Source organism: Gossypium hirsutum, chromosome A11 (genome assembly GCF_007990345.1).
Source record: "Gossypium hirsutum isolate 1008001.06 chromosome A11, Gossypium_hirsutum_v2.1, whole genome shotgun sequence".
In the NCBI taxonomy this organism is placed as follows: domain Eukaryota; kingdom Viridiplantae; phylum Streptophyta; class Magnoliopsida; order Malvales; family Malvaceae; genus Gossypium; species Gossypium hirsutum.
This window is the reverse complement of record NC_053434.1, coordinates 10,020,361-10,040,742: the sequence shown is the minus strand read 5'-3', so window position 1 is coordinate 10,040,742 and position 20,382 is coordinate 10,020,361. Positions and strand designations below refer to the sequence as shown.

General features: G+C 35.1%; 1 long non-coding RNA gene and 1 other non-coding gene across 2 annotated transcripts; one reads left to right on the top strand and one right to left on the bottom strand.

The window, feature by feature from the left end:
• The first annotated feature begins 520 nt into the window (after positions 1 to 520).
• Positions 521 to 18,552, top strand: LOC121209736 (uncharacterized). The gene is made up of 3 exons (XR_005904828.1): positions 521 to 748; positions 16,887 to 16,944; positions 18,058 to 18,552. It is a non-coding gene; the product is annotated as an uncharacterized lncRNA (long non-coding RNA).
• Positions 18,553 to 19,890: 1,338 nt separating this feature from the next.
• LOC121210742 (small nucleolar RNA R71) lies at positions 19,891 to 19,997 on the bottom strand. The gene has a single exon (XR_005905856.1). It is a non-coding gene; the product is annotated as a small nucleolar RNA R71 (small nucleolar RNA).
• Positions 19,998 to 20,382: the final 385 nt, after the last annotated feature.

Sequence of the window (20,382 nt, the reverse complement as noted above, 5' to 3'; positions counted from 1 at the left end):
TTACAAATTAAAATCTCAATCAAAATAATATATGTACTAATATATATAGAATATTTGAAGAAATATTACACAAAACGTCAAAATGATAAAATAAAAGAAACTTAAAAAATAATTGTATAAATAAAAACAAACTAAATTATCAAAATGGATCAAAACATATAAAAAATATTAAATGTATTTTAAAATGGTAAGTTATACGAACAGAGGACTGAATTAAAATGGAATTAAAATGAGAGAGATAATTTAAAAATAAAGAAACCAACATGGGGACCAGCGTGCAACGTGCATAAATGCATAAGGAGTAAAACTGGAAATATTCCAGATCCTTGTTGAGGCACGGACCGAGTTGGAAACAAGCACAAATTACAAGACCAAATTAAAAAAACAAATGAAATAAACAAGGTGCAATCAAAGACTTGTGCGATGGGGGAGGGCTTGGAATGCAATTATCCCTCTCCATTTCAAGGCTACAAATACAAGCCATAAACGGCGTCACTTTGTGTTGCCAATTAAAAGAGGACAAAATCTCTTAAAAGCCTAAACGCTTCAACAGATATAAAAAAAAAAAAGGAAAGGGGAAGCCTAGAATGTTTCTGCAGATTGAAAAGGGAAAAAGAAAGGGAAAAGAGGGAGAGGGGGAGACGATGCCCATAGCGTGTCGGTCTTAGCCGATTTCGGCGTTCATCGGCGTTCGACGCCTCCGCCTCTGCCTCCGCCATGGCACCAGTCCGAAACCCCCAAAACACAGGTAAATTTTCTCCTTTTTTACTAAAATTTTTATCTATCTAAGCAAAAAATAAAAAAAAAACAAATGAAACTAAAACCCCTGATCTCAAAAAGAGTCCCTTTATGTCTTCTTTGAATATCTATATATATGTTATATTCGAAACTGGATTTGCAAAAGAAATGGAGAAAACGGAACAGAAAGAAACACCTTGATTTTTTGTATTCTATTGCTCTCCTTTTTTCTATGTTATGCCTGTATTGTAACTAAAATACAATGAAATTTTTAGGCCTTTATAGCCGAAAAGAAGGAAAATAAGAAAAGAAAGAAAGAAAATATAAATTTTCATTATTTCCCCTTTGCTACTGCTCTGCTGTTGCCTTTTGTTTGCATTTGCTACTGTGGTTTTGGCTTACTCGTAGGTACGGGGTGTACGGGGGCATGGAGGGGGCAGTCGACGAAAGTTTTAGGTTATTTGAGCTTGTTTTGGGCATTGGGCCATTGTGTTAGGCCCGGACGGATTTGGCCTATTACATTAACCATATCATATATTGATAGATGTCACACTTTGAATCTTATTTGAGCCAAACAGACCTCACGAAAGGTCTAATTACAAATTTCGGAGTCAAACAGGCCTAGGTAAAATTTTCTAAAAAATGGTCCCACACAGCTGGTAGCCCACACGACCTAATTAGCCCAGCCTGTGTGGCCCACACGACCTAACACACACCCTTGTGACTCACACGGGCATGTGACCTACATGGTTTGCCATACGGCTTATGACCCACACGACCAACCATATGATTGTGTGATTCAAACGATCTGCCACATGGCCTACCACATGACCGTGTGACACAGAACAGTTTCAAAAATTTTTATTTTTGAGTTCTTTCGAGTTCTAATCGATGTTTCGGGTTAGATTCACACACCTGATGTTATTTTTATAGGCCACACAATAACGCACTCCAAATCATACATATGACACCAAAATGCCTTGATTAAAAAACACAAATTAACCCTAATATTTCACTTGATAACCCTCTTTTTTCAAAAAATTAGTCCCAAAACCAATTTACGAGCACTTACCTCACAACGAAACAGTGCCAAAACAGTAGCTACTCCATCAGAAGATCCTAAATGTCGCACACTTCGCCTAATCAAAGACCACTAGAAACACTTAACACCACAAAAAAAAAAAAACAAAAATGACACTAACAACTTATACCTTCTTCAAGAACGAGTTAAATATTTTAATATAAAAAAATAAAAAACTTTACTTACACTTATTGTTTATAATCGCAAAAGAAGAGTAAAAAAGGTAGTTCTACAATGATTTAATGACAAGAAGAAAAAAGATGAAAGAAATTCAAGAAAAACAAAAGAAAGGGAAAAAAGAGGAAAAAGAAACTTGACAAAAAGAAGGGGAAATGGAAATTAGTGAACGGTGGAGTGAAATTAGGAGTTAATCCCTCATTTTTATTAAAAAAAACCCATTAACACTTATTAATTATCCATATTAGACTTTTCCTTAGAGTTAAAAACAAAAATAATTTTCACTTTGCACACACATGATTTGAACATAAGACCTCTCTCACACAAACTCTACACTTAACCATTAAACCAAATTAACTCGATAAAATTTTCACAATCTAAACTAAAAATTCAGGATATGACCACTCTTGGTGTAACAACCCTTACCCATATCCCACGCCGGGGCAGGGTACGAGGCTTTACTAAACTTAAACACATACATATAAACATTTTTGGGTCGTAAAATTTTGCTTAAATTTAAAAACTTTCAAACTTCCTCTTAACGTCCCTAATACACAACCGCATCGAACCATCTTTCTTTTTAACAAATAACACTGGAGCTCCCCACGGTGAGGTACTAGGTCGTATAAAACCTCGTTCTAATAAATCTTGCAGTTGTACCTTCAACTCTTTCAATTCAGTAGGTGACATACGATATGGAGGTATTGATACTGGATCTGTACCCGGGTATACTTCAATTGCAAATTCTATTTCTCTGTCAGGTGGTAATCCCGGTAACTCTTCAGGGAATACATCTGGAAATTCACATACAGTTCTAATCTGACTACACTGACTGTAACACCCCTTACCCGGCCCAGACGTTATGGCCGGATCCGACATGCCACATCGAAGCATTCAAAACATTTTCGATCCAGAAAGAAAACTTACTGAGTGTTTTAAAAGATGATTTCATTATAGGGTAAAATGAATGGAAGCTGTGCACCAGGTAGGAAACCGGAAAAGAGGAGGTGAGCCCATCGGACTGCTTAAGTACCAAACTCCCTTCGGATCCAATCCTAGACATGCAAACCGCCATTGCCATACCTTAACGTCATGTATATTTCTAGGAAATCGATTTGATTAAGTCCTTTTTAGGAAAAGTGATTAATTTTGAAAAATATCTTCATTGCGGAAGCTTTGCTTGTGTTCGTGTTATTTTGAAATCAATTACTGTTTTTGAAAACACGCCCTAAAGCTATCCAATTTCAACAGTTAAATATAAATATTACCTATCTTAATAAAACATATAAAAACCATCAAAAATAAATAAGCGGCCTTATTACATTTAAAAGCCCAAAACCTCAAACGTAATTAAAAGGATGTCCAGTTCACCAGAAGAAAATCAAACTTTCAGAACGGGTGGCCACTCCGAATTCCCTCACAGCTCCAAGCCCACTATGGTTGGGGATTACCTGCGTGGATGAAAATAAAAGGGGTGAGTTTGGGGAAATTCAGTGTATAAAATAACCCAACCACAGTCTAAATTAGCTCAACCCACAGAAACAGAATAAGTTGGCCTTAGCCCAAAACAAAAATTCAGAATAAAGCCCATAGGCCCATAACAGAACAGAACAAAACAGATATTACATGTTTATGCAGAAACCCAACCCAGATTCATCCATAACACCCCGTACCAGCCTTACACCATATGGGGAGACTACTCGACCCACCCAACCGTTACACACCACAGAAATCGCAGCGAGGCTGCCAGATATTGTGACGAAGTCACCAGATACAGATATTGTGGCAGAGCCACCAGAACAGATATATGTGGCAGAGCCACCAGATCAGATAATCGTGGCATAGCCACCAGAACAGATATATGTAGCAGAGCCACTAGATCAGATAATTGTGGCATAGCCACCAGGACGCTTCCTCCATAATATAACCCATGTCCCCATGTAACAGAAATAATATGTCATGGCATACGTATACAGAAACAGAACATCATGCTTTTCAGAAAAAATAACCCTAGGGGTATAACGGTAATTTTGCATACATAGGGGTGTTCAAGTAATTTCACTATTCTTAAGGTTTTCATACATAGCATAACCATTTACGTACGATCAGAAACACTTACCGTGTTTTCTTACCAACTTAGGCCCGTTGGCCAATTATCTCGTTTTTGGCCCATTAAGCCCAAAAACATCGAAATACACGGAATCGCGCACTCTGCAGTCTTATCACTTTAATTTACCATATACATCAAACTATTAATCTCATGAGCATTAACACACTCACAAGATCTCAAAATACCGGCTTTTCGGCTTTTGCCGATCTAGTCTATAAGAGGGTGTTAGTTACACACCTGTTTGCGACGATATGCTGACGAGATCCACGCACGGACCGCCTACAATTGGATTACTAACACATTAATCTAACTATTCAAATACAAACTACGTATTAACCCCTTACAATATTCGACCAACCACACCTACAGATCATAGTAAGCTTATAAGAAAACAATAAGCAACTCATTAACAAATTTTTGTCAATATTTACCACATAATCATAATTTCACTGCAAGCTGTCTTCTTGAGCAATAGTCATTAAATCATTTATAAATGGAGCTACGAAACTCCAAATCAAGTGCCGTTAATTTTCCTTGAAAATAGACTCATATATCTTTTATCCATAAAATTTTCAGAATTTTTAGCCAATCAATACCAGATTTTTCTCAAAGTTTCCCATGTTTCACTGTTTGACTAATCTGACCACTCTTCATTACGAATCAAATTTCTCATTGTACAGAATTCAAAATATGTTCTCGTTTATTCCATTTGAAACTAGACTCATTAAGCTTTAATTACATAATTTATACAGCTTCTAACTCATCTCCCATAATTTATGGTGATTTTCTAACGTCACGTTACTACTGCTGTCCCAAGCAGATTTATTACCAAATCACTCTTTCACACCTAACTTGCATGCTTGTCATTTAAACATGTATATCTCCAATCAATCATCACATATCTATGATTTTACTTAAGTATAATCTTCATTTCATCATTTTAAAGCACAACATGTTAGCTGATTTTTCCCCTTAGCATCTAAGGCACATGCATGCTCATTTGTTTGGCTCAACTTCACCTATCTTCCATTTTCATCAAAAGAACATGAAACAACAACCATTTCCTTCATTTTAATCATGACTAAATGCTCACAACACAACTAAAAACCAAAATATGCTTCAAGAGTTAAGGTAGAATCAAGAAGAACTCATGAACATCAAGATTGAAGCAAACTACCATGAACTTACCTTCAATTTTCTTCCCCAAGTGACCGAACATTCAAGAGCTTTCTCCTCTCCTTTCTCTTCTCTAACTTTCAGCTATGATGAACAAAGATGGACAAAACTTTGTTCTTTTCACCCCTTTTTCTTTTAATAAAATTTCATATTTCATCCATTTAATTCTTTAATACAAAAGACATCAAATGCCCATCATGGAACATTTACCTAAACCATTATCATGGAACATTTACCTAACCCATTATCATGGAATATTTACCTAATCCATTATCATGGAACATTTACCTAACCCATTATCAATTTGTACCATGAATTATGGATATCAAGTGCTCATATTGTCTACAACAACATGATGGCTGACCACTTCATGTAAAATGGGAGGTTTGTCATGCAAATCCTCCTATTTTGCACTCCTATTTATTTGGCCACTTCAATTTAGCGTATAGAATTTTGAAACATTTTCACATAGGTTCTATTTCATAATTTCACCCCCTTTTTCTTATGAAACAAAAATTAACTAAAATTGCCGGGTTCTATCTTAAGCTTGGGCCTTCTAGAGGCCCACTAACATAATTAAACCTATGCCAACATTCATAGAATTCCCGAAAATTAGGGCATTACAACTCTACCCTCCTTAAGGAAATTTCGTCCTCGAAATTTACTTGATCCAACTAGTTGAGGGTATTGTTGACGCATTGTCTCTTCTGATTCCCAAGTAGCTTCTTCCCTTCCATGATTACGCCAAAGTACTTTCACTAACGGGACAGATTTCCTTTTGAGAACCTTAACTTCTTGAGCGAATATTTACACAGGCTCCTCTTCAAAGGTCAAATCAGTCTGAACTTCAATTTCTGCAACTGGCAGGACATGAGCAGGGTCAGCACGATAACGCCTTAACATGGAGAAGTGAAAAACATCATGAATCCTGTCTAACTCTGGAGGCAATTCCAACTGATAAGCCACTGGGCCTACTCGCTTCAAAACCCGATAAGGCCCAATGAACCGCGGACTCAACTTGCCCTTCTTACCGAACCTTAATATCTTCTTCCAAGAAGAAACCTTTAAGAAGACCATATCACCTACTGAGTACTCAATCTCCTTACGCTTCAAATCTGCATACGACTTTTGCCTATCAGATCAGATATATGTGGCAGAGCCACCAGATCAGATAATCGTGGCATAGCCACTAGAACAGATATATGTGGCAGAGCCACCAGATCAGATAATTGTGGCATAGCCACCAGAACGCTTCCTCCATAATATAACCCATGTTCCCATGCAATAGAAATGATATGTCATGGCATACGTATACAGAAACAGAACATCATGCTTTTCAGAAAAAATAACCCTAGGGGTATAACGGTAATTTTGCATACATAGGGGTGTTCAAGTAATTTCACTATTCTTAAGGTTTTCATACATAACATAGCCATTTACGTACGATCAGAAACACTTACCGCGTTTTCTTACCAACTTGGGCCCGTTGGCCTATTATCCTGTTTTTGGCCCATTAAGCCCAAAAATATCAAAATGCACGGAATCGCGCACTCTGTAGTCTTATCACTTTAATTTACCATATACATCAAACTATTAATCTCATGAGCATTAGCACACTCACAAGATCTCAAAATACCAGCTTTTCGGCTTTTGCCGATCTAGTCTATAAGAGGGTGTTAGTTACACACCTGTTTGCGACGATATGCTGACGAGATCCACACACGAACCGCCTACAATTGGATTACTAACACGTTAATCTAACTATTCAAATACAAACTACGTATTAACCCCTTACAATATTCGGCCAACCACACCTACAGATCATAGTAAGCTTATAAGAAAACAATAAGCAACTCATTAACAATTTTTTGTCAATATTTACCACATAATCATAATTTCACTGCAAGCTGTCTTCCTGAGCAACAGTCACTAAATCATTTATAACTGGAACTACGAAACTCCAAATCAAGTGTCGTTAATTTTACTTGAAAATAGACTCATATATCTTCTATCCATAAAATGTTTAGAATTTTTGGTTTAGCCAATCAATACCAGATTTTTCTCAAAGTTTCCCATGTTTCAGTGTTTGACTAATCTGACCACTCTTCATTACGAATCAAATTTCTCATTGTACAGTATTTAAAATATGTTCGCGTTTATTCCATTTGGAGCTAGACTCATTAAGCTTTAATTATATAATTTATGCAGCTTCTAACTCATCTCCCATAATTTATGGTGATTTTCCAAAGTCACGTTACTGCTGCTGTCCCAAGCAGATTTATTACCAAATCACTCTTTCACACCTAACTTGCATGCTTGTTATTTAAACATGTATATCTCCAATCAATCATCACATATCTATGATTTTACTTAAGTATAATTTCCATTTCATCATTTTAAAGCACAACATGTTAGCCGATTTTTCCCCTTAGCATCTAAGGCACATGCATGCTCATTTGTTTGGCTCAACTTCACCTATCTTCTATTTTTCATCAAAAGAACATGAAACAACAACCTTTTGCTTCATTTTAATTCATGACTAAATGCTTACAACACAACTAAAAACCAAAATATGCTTCAAGAGTTAAGGTAGAATCAAGAAGAACTCATGAACATCAAGATAGAAGCAAACTACCACGAACTTACCTTCAATTTTCTTCCCCAAGTGACCGAACATTCAAGAGCTTTCTCCTCTCCTTTCTCTTCTCTAACTTTCGGCTATGATGAACAAAGATGGACAAAACTTTGTTCTTTTCACCCCTTTTTCTTTTAATAAAATTTCATATTTCATCCATTTAATTCTTTAATACAAAAGACATGAAATGCCCATCATGGAACATTTACCTAAACCATTATCATGGAACATTTACCTAACCCATTATCATGGAATATTTACCTAATCCATTATCATGGAACATTTACCTAACCCATTATCAATTTGTACCATGAATTATGGATATCAAGTGCTCATATTGTCTACAACAACATGATGGCTGGCCACTTCATGTAAAATGGGAGGTTTGTCATGTAAATCTTCCTATTTTGTACTCCTATTTATTTGGGCACTTCAATTTAGCGTATAGCATTTTCAAAAATTTTCACATAGGTTCTATTTCATAATTTCACCCCATTTTTCTTATGGAACAAAAATTAACTAAAATTGTCGGGTTCTATCTTAAGCTTGGGCCTTCTAGAGGCCTACTAACATAATTAAACCTATGCCAACATTCACAGAATTTTCGAAAATTAGGGCGTTACATTGACTTCCGACTGAACCAGAATTAATAACATATGCCAGATATGCTGTACAACCCTGATGGAGCAACTTATTAACTTTAATCGCTGATATGATTTGAGCTAACCCACTGGTACGAATTCCATTTACCTCAACACTATCACCATCTTCAATCTGAACGCTAAATTTCTTTTTATAACAGTCCAAAATTACCCCATGTTCAGCTAACCAGTCCATACCCATTATGACATCAAAATCCCCAAAAGGCATTATTAATAAATCCACCGGAAAAGTTTTATCATATATCATTAGCGGACATCTCGGGCACACCTGATTAAGTAATATTATTTGCCCCAATGGACTTGATACTTCTATTGAGACTTTAGACATTTCTGTTTTTAATTTCCCCGACTCTACTAATTTTGAATTAATATATGAGTGTGAAGATCCAGGATCAATCAAAGTATAAATAGGCTCAGAATACAGTAAAAATATACCTGTCACCACATCGTGAGCATTGCCTTCTTCTCGGGTTCTGACTACATAAGCTCTAGCTGGAGCTCTGGCTTCAGGTTGCTGTGTAGCTATATCACTACTTCTACCAACTCCTCCTCTCCTCGAAACAGAACCTCCTCTGGACATTCCTCTACCTCTGACAGTCGATACCGATCTCTGAGATGTGGCAGGTGTACTACTCTGAGCTCTCGGACAATCTTTAACAAAGTGTTCAGTAGAGCCACAGTGGAAATATCCTCCTGTTTTCTTCCAGCATTCACCAAAATGTCTTCCCACAATAATCGCATTCAGGATTTTCACTTTCCCAGGGCAGAGCTTTTACACTACCGGTAGAGATAGTAATCTGTTTTCCTCTACTTCTGTCACCCCTATCAGACCGAAAGCTTGATCTCCAACCACCTCTTGATTCTCTGAATCTCTTCGGTAATGGATTAGAACTAGTAGTTCCCATACGTTTTATAGCTGATTTACAATTTTTGAATTTTTATTTAGGCCCAGTACTTGTTCTATCATTTTTGCTCGTTCAACCAGATCAACAAGTTCAGTAATTCTGAGACTTACCAATTGAATCTTGATTTCATCTCGCAGTCCCCGTAGAAATTATTTACAACTATCAGCCTCAGGTGGAACATATTCTAAAGCATACCTGCTCAATCTAGAAAACTCTCGCTAATAATCCAGTACTGACATATTCCCCTGTTTCAACACTAAAAACTCTTGCTTTTTCTCTTCGATGTACAATTCCGCAATATACTTCTTCTGAAATTCTTTTTAAAACAAGTCCCAGGTTACCTGATCATCCGGAAAATGTCTAACCACAGATTCCCACCAGTGATACGCTTCTCTTTATAACAGTGATACAACACATATCAGATTCTCTCCGGGGGTGCAGTCTAATTGTTGCAAAACTCTTTTTGTTGTTTCCTGTAACACCCCAAACCCGGCCCAGATGTTACGACCGAATCCAGCGTGTCACATTGAAGTGTTTTTCAAAAACCATGTTTTCATTGAAAACCCTTCTTGATGTTTAGAAACTTTTATCGTTTAAACTTGAATAAAACCTTAGCCTTATTTTTTTCTAAAATGTGATTCATTGTAATAATCAAAGCATTGTTAACAACCTTGTAAAATCTTATGGGAAACTTTGAAAACTTGTAAACCTTTGTAGTGGCAGAATCATGTTATTTTCAAAAAACAGTTAAGTATCAAACCTTCTTTGTCATGGCTTAAAATGAATGGATACTACGCACCAGGTAGGATTCAAGAAAAGAGGAGGTGAGTCAATTAGACTACTTAAGTACCTAGCTCTTCCATGATCCAATCCTAGACATGCACACATCCATTGCCACACTTTAAGCCTATTACTTGTCCACGAACAATAAATTAAGTTTAAGTCTATTTAAAATATTTATTTCCTTTGAAAACATTTACGTTGCGGAAGCTTTGCTCGGTTATCGTGATATTTTAAAAATAAGTAACTTTTATAAAATGCGCCCTAGAGCTAACCAATTTAATAACCCAAAATATTAAAAATAATAAAAAGAGCGGCCTTATTACAACTTTAACCAGAATAAAAATAATCAAAATAATAAATGCGAAATTTATTTTAAAGAAAACAAAACTTAATCTTCGTGGCCACTCTGAATCCCGCCCAGCTCCAAGTCCATCGATCTAAGGCTCACCTGCAAAGATGGGAAAAAGGGGGGGTGAGTTTGGAAAACTCAGTGTGTAAAGTATCCCAACCAGAGCCCAAATCAGTTCAAGCTTTACTGGGCCTAAGCCCTATTCAGAATTTAGTGTTAACTGGGCATTAGCCCATATCAATATTAATCTGGGCCATAGCCCCTTACAGTAACAGAGTATACTGGGCCTAGCCCATATCAGTATCAATTTGGGCCATAGCCCTATTACAAGTCGAGATATATTGGGCCTTGCCCATATTGAAACAGTTGGGCCCATTTTAATACAGTTGGCCCATAATAAAACAGTCTCATATGATTAATGCATGATAACCCCATCCAACCCTGCACTTCCCTCCGTCCATCCCTACACTTCTTGTGGGGAATAAATCACCCACGCCATCCTTACACTTACAGTGTTAGCACCGGTTGCGGCACTAACTATAATCCGCAGCAAAGCTGCTTATATCAGAATACGTGGCACAGCCACCAAAACGGGTTCTTCCTCCATAACAAAACCCAATCCCATGCAACAGATATACATGTCATGGCATACAACAAACATAATCAGAATATCATGCATTTCAGTCAAAATTAACCCTAGGGGTATAACGGTCATTTTGCACCTACGGGTAGAATGGTAATTTTCATACTTAGGGGTATTTCAGTAAAATTTACTATTCTAGAGTTTACATACATATTATAACCATTAACACATTAACAGAAGCACTTACCGAGCGTTTTTACCGAATTGGGTCCGTTGGCCCACTAACTCGTTTTCGGCCCATTAAGCCCAAATAAACCGAAGTGCATGAAATTGCGCACTCTGCAATCATACTACTTGCGATTACCAAAATTAACAACCAAACCACCTTGCAAGCGCTCGCACGCTCGCAAGTTCACAAATGCCAGCTTTTCGGCTTTTCGGCTTTTCGGCTTTTGCCGATCTAGTCTATAAGTGGGTGTCGTTTACACACCTGTTTTATGACGATTCGTTGACGAGATCCATGCACAAACTGCCTACAATTGTATTACTACCATGTTAATCTAACTATCAAAAACGAACTACATATTAACTCCTTACCATATTCGGCCAATAACACCTTAGGCACTAGCGATCCTACCTTTGCCGAAGTTAGCGACTAGGTTTAGATCCAGTTGTTCCACTTGTCCAAGCCCTTGATCAACAGCCTCTAGATCACACTATTATCAAAATAAAGTAATTATCACAACCCTTAGGGCTATAAACCCAAATCGACAGCCTCCCTAACCTTTAGGGGTTTCGACTTTTTTCTAAAATACGAAAGATAGACTAAGTTGGAAAGACTTAGCACCGATTCTTTCAGTCAACATTCCCCCCTTAGTTCCTACTTGATTCTGATGCAGCTTTAAGCCCTCAAACGATAACAAAAGTCGAGCCTTCAGTAATCTCAGTATTCGGCTATGTCCCTAGGATAATGTGGGATTTTCGCCTTTTTTTGCAATAGTGTAGAGAAAGATAAAATATGAGGGTTTTACTGTGGTACTGTCGATAGAAAATTGGGGTTTAGAGGATGAGAGAATCGACCAAAGATGATGAGAAAAATAAGAGAATTGGCTAAGGAAATCGGTACAAGAGGAATCAAGTTTTCGGGATTTCGGGATTTGAGGCAATCGGCTATAGTCTTAAAAATAATGGAAGGAAGAAGGAGTTTGAACCAAGAGAAAATTAACAACAAAGGATCTAGTTTCGGCTTCTAAAACTCATTCTGAGGTATGCTTATTTTGGTTTTCAAAAAGAAAATCGAAGAAGAAAGGGTTACAAAAATAGAAGAGGTTATCAAAAGAGAAGAGATTAAGATTCGGCTAATTGGGAAAGAAAATCAAAGGAATAAATAAATTAAGAATAAGGGAGAAGATTTTGTGAAAAGTGAATGAGCAAAATAAAAATCAATTGAAAATAAAAAGAAACAGATTCAACTAATTGGCTAAGAATAATCCCAAATTAAATCTCGTGCCTATCTCATTCTTTATAGCCAACAACATAGTTTGAATTTAATTCAAACTCTCCTCGCGCAAACAACAGCAGGAGTCCTCCGCTTAGCTAACTCACCTTGCACCTTGCTGCTGGGGGGAGTTTCAATCCCGTACGGCCCTTTTCGTGCGCGCACATCAAAAAGGAGCACCCTCCTGCACGCAATGCTGCTCGAACACGGGACCTCCAGGGTGCCTAACACACTACTGACCACTGGGACGGGCCTCATTCTTTGATACAATAGCGTAGTGTTTACCTTTAAACCTTACCTGCTGACGTCCTGAGTTCTTTTAAAAATAAAACAGAACATACATGCGCCTGGACTCGAACCCAAGCCACCCTGGGACTCCTAACGCACGGCTGCCGCTGCGCCACAAGCCTTTTAGTGGCATGACTCGGTTGCAACTATACTTAAGCCTTACTTTAGTGCGATCTGGCTTCTTAAAATAAAAAACAAGCCTTTGCGTGTGCCAACCCTCGAACCTAGGCACTATACCACACTCCCAGCGCCTCTGCCACTGGGCCGAGCTTCCCTTTTGTGTTACCTTTTAACACTTCCCTGTGTCGTTCCCTGATATAAAGAAAAATAAAACTCTTTTGCACATGTTGGGAGTCAAACCCCAACTCTCCTTCCCACTACCTAGCATGCTTAGCCACTAGGCTAGGTGCTCCTTTATGCTAAAACTCAGCCCAAATTATTAATAAGGCCTGCTGCCCAGATTTCCTAAGGTAGCATAAAATTAAAATTTTTCTAGAGTCTTAAACACCAAAACAATAATACTTTTATAAATATATATATTTTATATTTTTTCTTATCTAATAATAATAATTATAATAATAGTTTTATAAATATATCTAATAATAAAAATTTCAAATATCAATGATACAGTAAATAATAATAATTTTCATAAAAATTTTTCAAACATACATGCAGTAATATTTTTCTAATAATAATAATTTTATCTCATAATACTAATTAAAATTTCGTAAAAATTTAAAATATCCGTAATAATAAATATAGTAAAAATTTTCTAGAAGTAATTCAATTTTTTTCTTAAACGGTAATATTTAAAACTTCCTAATTATTCAGGTTTCTTTCTATCCGAATCCCAGACTCAAAGCTTAACTCTTCTAGGCCCCAAAAATCGAGGTGTTACATTTCCATCCAATTTTTAGCAGCGGACGGATCAACTCCTTTTAATCCCTGAAATTCCGTGGCACCATATTTTCGTAGCTCTTTAATCGGGGCCTGTCTGACAGTAGGTACAGATGTAGTAGCAGGTATAGTTCTCACTATATGCTGTAATGCATCAGCTATACTCTTAACAGTTGTGAGGCATTTCTTTCTCTCCCTACGTTAGGACGTTGATTATCTAACGGATTCACACTAGGTGTAGCAGATTCAGTTTCTTCTAATTCTCGACTTCCAGTATACATTTCTTGTTCAACATTATCCATTCTTTCATCTGACATTTTATCTATAAAACAAAATCAAATAAATATATTAGCATCCAAAAACCCGACTCAGTTTCGATTTAAATGTGGCATGTACTTCTAGACTCATTTACGAGCTTGATTTAGTCTGAGAATCGGCTAAACCTTAGCTCTGATACCAATAATTGTAACACCCCCTAACCCCGAACCGTCGCTGGAACAGAGTTACGAGGCATTACCGAACGTATCAGACAACTTATGAATAATTCACTAATAAAATAACATTCATAGCATAATTTAATTACTAAATCCCTATATTGAACTATTCAAATCTAAATCTTACATTTAAGTGAAACGGGACTCGTTGAAGTATTCCATTTTTTTTATGAATTTCGACAGCATTTCTGCTTATTTTTACATAAATCCCCCTGCAATTAAAACCATATCCATTTCAAGCATAACTAATTCAACCAAATTATTTCACACATTCATTTTCTATTCTAAATACCTCTAATCAACTTACTCAACATAATATCAATTTAAATTTATCATTGTACTAATTAAATTGAAATGGATAAACTTTTTTTCATTATAATTCTTAGACTTGTAATTCTAATATTTTAAAACATTTATATTCAAAACATAATAACCTTTATACACATCCTATGTACATGCCACATTACCAAAGAAAATATACATCACCAAAAAGTTTGCTGAAGTCGGGTCTGGCTTTGAATGCTGGTTCAGTACTTGACTTCTACAACCTGCGCACGGAAACAACCGTACGCTGAGTATGCATATGCTCAGTGGTATCACTATAATTCAGTTTATAATTAAATATATTAAATCACACACATACTTTTACATTACAATTATCATCACTTAATGAACAATTCAATCTTTCATGTTATCATTCAATTATATATATACCATTCTTATTTCTTTATTTCAATTCTCAACTTTCACATAGGACATATTATTCAAATATAGTTTTATCAATAGATTTATTTCATTTATCCCTATTAACTTGACTCGGACTCGGCGGATACACGGATTCCAACCAACACACCAGTACGGCACATAGTGCCTCATCGGCCGAAGCCGAAACAGTAACAGTAATAGTAACAGTACGGTACACAGAGTACCTCATCGGAACAAATCCGAAACAGTAACAGTAAAAATAACGGTAACAATATTCGACACACAAAGTGTCGAATCGATAACAGTAATGGTAACAGTAACAGTAGTCGGCACATAAGTGCCTGATCAGTAAGCCGACAAAAACCCGTACTCTTCCATATCCTATGGCATGCCAACTATATCCGACTAGCCCGACTAGTTAATAGGGTATTTAAATCATTTTTCAGTGTAATTTCCATTTCGATTTAATATTAATTATAATTTATTATTTTGATCAATTTTCACAGTAATACAGTAATTTACTTCATTAGAAAATTTACAGTTCAATGCAATATACGTAACATTATTCAGTAATTTCAGAGTTCAATTCGGTATTCAATACAATATTCAGAATCCAATAATTCAGTTCAGTATCAATCTCAATTTTAATACCCAATCACAAATTTTATTATTTCATTAAATACTTACCTTAAAATACTTACCACATATTCATATTAAATTAAACACATATTAATTATAAAGCTTGAGTTATAGTGATACAAACCAGAATTATTTTCGGATTTAATCCTCGACGATCTTTCCTTTTCCTTTTTGGGCCGATGCTTCAGGCTCGATATTAACTACGAACAATTAAAATAATTTCACAATTATTAGCAGAACACAATTTAAATGCTGAAATTTTCATCTAACTTTTACTTTAATTCCAATTTAATCCCAACTAAACCTATATATTTTTCTTTCTCAATTCATACATTTTTACTACTCAATTTCTTACCAAACTCACATCTAACTACTTAATTTTTATCATATTTTCATAATTTCGAATTTGTTTCAATTTAATCCCTAAAACTCAAAACTTATACCTTAGTTTACAATTCAATCCTTTATTCAATTCTAATCAAAATTTCTATCAATAAACCCCCAATTCCATCATTGTTCAACATAACCCTACCCAAAAATCTATTAACTTTCAAAATTTCAACTTAAATTCAAAAGTATTTCACTCTAAGATTCTAAAAACATCAAATTTATAAGAAAAGGACTTGATTAAACTTACCAATTTAATTTTGAACCTTGAAACCTAAATTTTCCTTTTTTTTTTTCTTTCTCCCCTATTTCTTTTCTGTTTTCGTTTTCATTTCTGTTTCTTTTAACTTATTTGTTTCTTTTATAATATAATATAATATAATATAATATAATATAATATAATATAATATAATATAATGTACTTAATTATTAAATAAATATATATATTTTAATCAATAAAATCTTTGATATTTTCCACGTTAAACTGCCTCAGCTATAGGAAATGGTTTAATTTCCTCTTAAGTCCTTCTAGTTTTTCTTTAATCTATAATTAAACTTTTACCCTTATTCAATTTAATCCTTTTTACTAATTACTCTAAATTAAGCTAAATTTACTTAATTAAAACCTAATTAAACACACTACTAGACTCATAAATATTTTTTAATAATTATTTTCGAACTTATTTCACTAAGACGGAGGCCCGATAACACACTTTTTCGGTGCCCACGGATTTTGGGTCGTTACACATACTCAGCGTACGGTTTATTTTCGTGTGCAGGTTAAGTTAAAGTGAGAATGTCGAATCAGCATCCCAGGCCGATCTCGAATTCAACGAGGTAAAGCATGTTAATTGTTGATAATGGCATGTACCTAGGGTGTCTTATGTGTGTCATTTTGAATGGTGAATGTAAAAGTGAAATAAGTAGATTTAGATTTTGGTAATGGTGTATAATAGGACTTGACTAATTTAGTATGAATTTGATTTATTTGATAATATTTGATAAGTAATTAAAATTGAGTATTGGATAATATATAAAATGTGTAAATTTAGCAAGTTTTGAGCATATTTAAATGTGTTTAGATTGGTTGAACATAGGTATTTTATGTAAATTGTCCGATAGGTTCGGTAATGCTCCGTAATCCTATTTCGACTACAGTTTGGGGTTAAAGAGTGTTACAATATTACTATAGAGTTTATTGAATTTTTATAATAAGGACTAAATTGAAAAGATTTGAAAAGTATGTAAGTTCAATTTTGAAATGTAAAATTAAATTTGATTATGTTATATTGGCTCATGTAGATAATATATGAAGTAGTATGATATAGATCACATGCCATTAGGAAACATTTAGCGCACTCTTTGTTTTGTTAATGCAATTCGGTGCCATTATGTTCTGTTATTGCATTTCATTGCATCTCTATATTAATTTTGTATATCCTTTATGTTCAGTTAAGTCTACATTGGGCTTCAATGATAAGATAATTAAGGATAAAAGAAAAGTCCAATGCTTAATATGAATATGGTTTATAATTTATAGAAAGATAAATAATAGTTTTTTGAAACTCTATTGAAAATGTTATCTAAGTTTAATTATCACACTATTGATTAGTGGTTGTATATTTAATTTTTCTTAGGTTAAGGTAAGATTCAATTTTTTTTGTTTTTGTAGTTACTAAGATTTCACACTTAACACATTGTTTTCAAATGGATAGATAAAGGATCGATAATAATTTTTTATCGAGGATTTGATCTCAACACATTTCATCACATATTGATGTTCGAAAGTAAGTATGATACAGGTTATTTGGAATTAGATATCACATGTACATTGATGAACCATAAAATTAACATGTTTTAGTCCCATGCTTGGTATATTTTTGGATGATTTATTATCTAATTTAGTGAATTTGATGCTATTAATCCTTTAATTTCATGTTTTATACTTAGGAGAGAAAATGGGAACAAGAGGAGCGAAAAACAGGCCAAAATTAGACAAAACAAGCTATTTTAAGGATCCATATGGCCAAGCCTTTTCCCACATGAGCTGAGCACACGCCCATGTGCCAACCCATGTTAATTTCCAACCCTGTTTCCCTAATACGCAGAAAAAACCAATTTTTAGGGTTTTTGAGCATTTTAAAGTTTATAAATACATACTAGAAGAGGACCTAAGAGAGCACGCAGAGCTGAACGAAGAAAAGACTCAAAGAACGCCAACGGATTCAACTCAAAAGCAGGATCTCCTTCAAGACTGAAAATCTCCATTCAATTTCTCTCGAAGTTTTTGGGTTTCTTTATGTTTTGTTGTTTTCCTAATTTTGAGATGTTTTCCTTCCAAAGTATGAACTAAATTCTCTAGATACCTAGGAGGATGAAACTTAAGACAGATCTTATTATTTGATTTTTTTGAATTACATGATAAATATTTGTTCTTGATCTCAATTATGTGTTTTTATTTCATGTTTTAATGTTTTCAGTATATTAATTCATGATCGATGTGCTTATTCAGTGGAGCAAAAACCCCTGTTTAAGAGTAGATCTGACATAATTGAGTAGAGTTGCATGCAATCCTAGAAATAGGACGACATAAATCTACCAGATTAGGGTCAAATATAATAGGGGAATCCATAGATCGAGTTAATGCGACAATAGGGGTTTTAATTAGAAAGAGATTTCAAGTAATCAACCTAGAGTCAGTTGTTTTTATTATCGAAAGAGATATTAACATAATTTAGGGATTTCTACGGATCAAGACAAGTTAATAAATCTTAATTCAGATTTAGAATAATAAGTGAAGTCTAGGTGGATTCTTTCCTGGGTATTATCTCTCTCATCGGTTTTCTTCAAATATTTTCCTACTTTATTCTCTATTTCGTCTTAGTAATTAGATTAGTTAAGATTAGGTTAAAATAAATCCCTTCAATTTATTCAGCTAGATAATAAAAAGATAGTAATTACTAGTACTTTTAGTCCTCATGGATTCGATATTCCTAACTCACCATAGCTATACTACCATTCAATAGGTGCGCTTGCCTTTGTCGTATTTTAGTTAGTTCGTGACCTCATCAAGTTTTTGGCGCCATTGTCGGGGACTAAGATATTAGGAACAATTAATTTTTATTAATTTAGCCATTTTTATTTTTATTGCATTTTATTTTTTATTTTAAATTACTAACTTTTCTTTTATTTGTTTCTGACAGGTTCCTTTAGTTTATGACTAGAAGAAACCTGTCAGGACCGCTATTTTTAGACAGTGAGATTGACAGTACAGCTTGCAGAAACGGTAGAGAAGCAAGGCAGAGCCGACAAAGTATAGTAGAAGAGCATGAGAAAGTTATTAATACTGAGGAGATGGTAGAAAATCAGAATAATCAGCTACTTCCTGTGAATCCTGCAAATTCAAATCCTGCTGATCGTACTATGTACGATTATACCAAGCCCAATTTAAATGGGGTTGAACCGAGTATTGTTAGACCTGCTATTGCTACAAATAATTTTGAACTGAAACCCAACAATATTCAAATGATTCAACAGTTTGTTCAGTTTGATGGTTTGAAGGATGAAGACCCAAATACTCATTTGACTAATTTCCTAAAAGTCTGTGACAATTTTAAGATTAATGGTATTTCTGATGATGTCATTCGCCTTCGGTTGTTTCCCTTCTCATTGAGGAATAAGGCTAAACAGTGGTTAAACTCTTTACCATGAGGTTCTATCACTACTTGGGAGTAAATGACAGAAAAATTTTTGTTAAAGTATTTTCCACCGGCTAAGATAACCAAGCTGAGGAATGATATCTCTTCCTTCGTGCAAATGGATTTAGAGACCCTATATGATGCATGAGAGAGATATAAGGATTTATTGAGAATGTGCCCTCACCATGGGTTACCTCTATGGCTATAGGTTCAAACTTTTTACAACAGTTTGAACCCCCCAACTAAGCAATTGGTCGATGCAGCCGCCGGTGGGACTCTGAATAACAAAACACCTGAAGAGGCTTACGAGTTTATAAAAGAAATATCACTAAATAATTATCAGTGGTAAGCCATGAGGACAAAGCCAATGAAAGCAGCTGGTGTTTTTAACGTTGATGCAGTCACCATGTTATCAAACCAGGTAGAACTTTTGAATAAAAAGATTGATGGTTTATGTGTTTCTACACAGGTACATCTGTGATGCAATGCGATGCAAATAGAGGTGGAACGAATAATTCAGAATATTCACCCTATGGTCTTAGCATGGAGAATGAGCAATTAAATTATATGGGTAATA